We start from the raw sequence: 4719 nt of genomic DNA on the forward strand, positions 1-4719 counted from the left end.
TTAATTCTTCAAACATCATTTTTTATGAAATGGATATATTATAGCAATATATTTAGTTTAATTCTGTGATCAACTCTGCCAAGACTGACACCAGAGTAGACCTACTTTGTGATCAACTCTGTCAAGACAGTCTCCAGAGTAAAAATACTCTGCGTTCTACTCTGTCAATTCAAATTCCAGAATAGACCTTCTCTGTGTTCTACTCTGATAAGACAAGACCCAGATTTGAGAGGTCTCATACTCTAGGGGAGCTCTGTTTCAGCTCTGCTAGCGCACCTAACGCTGGAAATGCCCAGCTCCAGCTCTGATCTACTTTGGAGGTTCGGTACCGGAAGTTACTGGCAAGAATCACCACAAATCTCTTTTGCCGGTAGCGTCACACTTTTTTACCGCTTAAGATGTAAAAATAAGAATTTCATTGCTACAATTTATCAAACTTAGCAAAATCGTCCGAAATCCGCATATCTTGCAAAAATTCTAACTTATATTTCTCCTCAAATATGATTTAATCTGAATTGATTTCAAAAATATCCTAGAAGCCAGTTCAATGAAGTGCAGTGGATGAAGAAGTGGCTACAAAGTAAAAGGTCAGTGTATGGAACCCGAGTTGGTACTTTTTTGGTTAGAAGTCTGGTGATTGCGGTGGAAACTTTACCGCCGAAAACCAAATATCTCACAAAATTTCACAGATAAAACCCACAAAATTTACACAAGCTCGCCGCTTTCAGCTCAATAATTGGTAAAAGATGAGGGTCAGCTGCAGGAAAAGAAATTCGCTGCAATTCACCGCAATTCCTTCATATTTTTCGACAAAACTTTGACCAGATTTTTGGTAAGAAATTTGATCGTAAAGTAAGAATTGAGCAATTATTTATTTTGTGCTGTGTTGGTTTAGCGACTGATCGGAAAAATAGTAACGTAACTGCAATGGGCACTATTGTTGGTTTGGTTAAAATACCCCGAAAATTTTTAAGTTGGTTGCCCACGACGAGTTAAAAAAGCATAAAGAAAACTGTATTTCATAAATCAATATTTTATTTTTATTATTATTTCATGTAAATAAGAGTACAAGTACAAGTTTTGTTTTACAATTTTTGTGTTATGTTAGTGTTCTCATATGCAATTCAATTTTATGCTTTCCTTTGTAGTTTATACAAACTGATAGGTAGAATTCCCGTTGAAAAGATAATTATGCACGCAAACTGGTTTTTTCTCGATGCAAAAGCAAAGGTTGTAGAAAAAAAGGAAAAGTAAACTAAGAAATTGATACCTTCGTTTCTCTGCTTATTGGCAGAAGAATAATTGCAATATAAAAAAGTAAATTAGAGAAAAAGCTTGCCTGACATTTTTCAATTTTTTCAGTTGCTGTATAAGTCCGTTTTCATTACACCCTTACATTACTATTAATAAATTTGCACTCGGAAAATATTGCTCATCATTCGGTCAAGCGTGATGTCGCGCAAATTTTTTATTGAGATTTTTTTTCGATTAGGGAAGAATTTTGGTGATACTTGATTCTTTTTTGCTTTCCTACATGCTGAATTATGCGCACAGCTACGCTGCAACAAGCAATTCAACTGGGCTTGAGATATGAAAAGGTTTAAGTTATATCAGTTAAAATAGTTAAATCAGTTAATTAATTAAGTTAAATTGACCTTTGATTGAATGATTCCAAGTGGTTTAATTGCAAAGGGTCTTTTTTCATTTCCCATGGTATTATTAGCGTGGCATTTTTCAGTCGAATTTTTACAAGTTACGAAATGTCAATTTTATGAAGTGATCCAGTTTTTATTAATAAGATTTTCCCCAAAATAGCAGCAGATTTAGATTGCTGCTTTCTATACAATATTTATATTTTTGAACTGCAAGCAGCAGGTTTAATTCTTCGTCTGTTGCCATTTTGCAGAAAATCTTATGAATACGAACTGGGTCACTTCATAAAATTGAGATCTCAAACTATCGTCAACCAGGGAATTGCACTTAAAACTATTCGAGGCAAAATGAAAACACATGAAAAGACATTTCCTGGACTCCCGAGTTATATTAACCTACTGTCTGGTTAAGCAAAATTCTAGCGTGGCACATTTTGGGCCATACAAAAATTCCCATAAATCAAGTAAAAAGCTTTTGTGATTGTTATGGATCCAGCGTCTCGGTCAAGCATATTTTTTACGCAGTTCGAGGCCTGGACTAGGGACAAACACAATATAAGTAATAAAAAATACTTATTCCCGTGAATAAAGCTGAAAACATTGGACAGTAAACTATAACTTTGGAGTCGCCGTTGTCTTCCTTTTTCTTTTTCTACTGTTATATGTTTTTAGTACCTCATTGTCACAATAGTGCCACCAGAGGGTAATTGTGGATCTGGGTGCAGATTTGATGCTCCCTCGACCACTCCGGTTCAGGTCAACGGTCTTACGCCAGGCAGAAGCTATCATATCTCTCTTTCAACTGAGAGCTATGGGAAGAAGAGTGAAGCCCTCATAATTAACGAACAATTGGAACCAGGACAGATAACACACTTTCTCAGTGTTGTTTCTACAAATAAGGTTAAAGGAGTTCAAAAAGATTTTGAGTTCGAAGTTAGCAAAAAGAACATCTGATATAATCCGGAATAATACTGAAAGATTTGATAAAATTCGCTAAAGAACTGATAGAACCGAACTCGACAATGCTGAACTTTTGATTCGGAGATAAAGCGTTTCTTTAATCATTCCCAAAAAAATAGGAAAAGTTACGGTGTGTTTTTGTTTCTTTCACGTTAAGAGTGCGAGTTTCCTTGCATTAGATATTCTACTTTGCGGTAGATAAAAGATTCTGGCGGGATTTTCTGATTTTCTGTTTTTTTCCAATTTATCATTTATTCTTGATCTATTTGCTCATTCATTGCGTATATCACACACAAGGAAATGTTTTGTGCACTATCTGATGACTAACAGAAAACGACATTTGATTAGAAGATTGTACCAACAGCTGCCAACTTCCTACCTAATTAACTTGCTAATATATGCATAATTAGACGCAACCAAAGCTGGATCACATCTGTTGCAGGACGGGTTCTCATGAAATATCGAAAACCTTTAATTATGAATGTTGTAAGTTCAAAAAAATATATTACTTTAGTATTTCAGCGAATCGCCAAAAAACCATGAGATCACTATTTCTCGAGAAATTAATATTTTCTATCAGAGTTACTGAGACAAAAATACATTGAAACAAAAGCAGCACAGAAATACAGCACAAATTCAAACAAAAATTGCTGATAAATTAACCACCTGAGCACACTGAGGAACAGAAAATAGTAATGTTCTAGTTTTGTACTAATGCTCACACAGTTTTCGTAATATCCACCTTCTAATTATGGCAACCAAAATTGTTTACAAATTTTTCAGAAAAACAAGTTGAATTTTGCTGCTTGGTGTTCTAACTGGTGTCAATTTTTAAAAAGTTAAAAATTCCAGCCTTCTTTCGCCTTTTCATTTAAGGTGGCAGTTTTCATATTTAAAAAACTGCTGTTTCCTGAAATTTCACGTTGTTAGACTTTAATACAATTCAAAATATTTGAGATGAGTTAGGACGTTGTTTGTTGTTTTTAACAAAGAAGATTATTGGATAAAATATCAGTTTGATTGAAATGAATTTGAAGCTGGAAATGAAAAGCGCTGAAACATTTAGATTGGTGTTAGTGCTGAGCAAAATGCAGAGTGGAGCAAAAACACTTTTTTGTCCATACCGCTCTTTTTTTATAAGGAAGGGAGAAATTGAGGGTTGAAAAAATCTTCTGTACGGAGCGATTCTTTTCTCACATGCGACTTGTTCAGACAGTATATTAGTTTATTTTATTGAAATTTTTCTAACAGAAAATTCTAATCAGTTTAGAGTCAATTAGCCAAAACCCAACTTAGCTCGGTTGTTATGAATTGCTGCGCAATTTAGATAGATTACAAATGCCCTCGCGGAAGTTCGAATCCCAGATTAGGCAAACAGGCAAACTTCTTGGGGCAGAAGTTAAGTTGAACGTAATATTTCTAAAAAAACACTGAATTTTCGAAATGAGTATAAATAGCTCAAGGAACCTAAAGATAAAACAAAGGGCAGCAAAAAGATATAACATAAATTATAAGTACCAGATAAAAGATTTTCTTCTCTAGGTAGAAGAACCAAACTCTAAGCTCCCATGTGAGAATGCAAACTCAAAAATAAATCGTTAGTAAAAAGTTCTCCAAAAACACTGCCGACAATGTTTACATTGGTTCCTTCTGAAATTGTAGAAAAAAGTAATTTCTGAAGACTTTTTTAACCCGCCTGTTTGATTCATTCCCTCTTAAACTCTTTTTCAAGGCAATTTTTAAGCGATAAGCCTCTCTGGGTGATACTTTTGTCCAGCCAAGATGTTTTTGACCTCTCTTCAAGAAAAAGGGTTTTCGTTATTGAACGTCTGTAAAACTGTTAGGTTTGCAAGCTAAGTCCTGTTATTCTCCGGAAGACAATTTTCTTAAATGTCAAGAATTGATTAACATACAGTGCTGTTCTGTATTCAAGAAATTGTTTTATTGGCAGTATATAGCTATCTAGTTTGATACTAAGTGAGGAACTGTTAAATTGATGAAAGCAACAGGATTTTACTGCCCAATTGAGTTGCTTTTCTTAGGTTGTCGGAAGATTTTTTGAAATGAACGAAAGCAAAGCGGCTGAGTACTGCAGATGACTAGTTAC

General features: G+C 34.5%; 1 protein-coding gene across 1 annotated transcript in view; it reads left to right on the forward strand.

The window, feature by feature from the left end:
- Positions 1 to 2284: 2284 nt before the first annotated feature.
- The window catches only part of LOC142335382 (uncharacterized), a 25567-nt gene continuing 23132 nt past the window's right edge, over positions 2285 to 4719 (forward strand). The window contains exon 1 of the mRNA XM_075383844.1: positions 2285 to 2552. The gene's annotated coding sequence lies outside the window, so the exon portion shown is untranslated. The remainder of the gene's footprint in view (positions 2553 to 4719) is intronic.

This window comes from Convolutriloba macropyga, chromosome 2 (assembly GCF_964194025.1).
Source record: "Convolutriloba macropyga chromosome 2, txConMacr16.3, whole genome shotgun sequence".
Classification (NCBI taxonomy): domain Eukaryota; kingdom Metazoa; phylum Xenacoelomorpha; order Acoela; family Convolutidae; genus Convolutriloba; species Convolutriloba macropyga.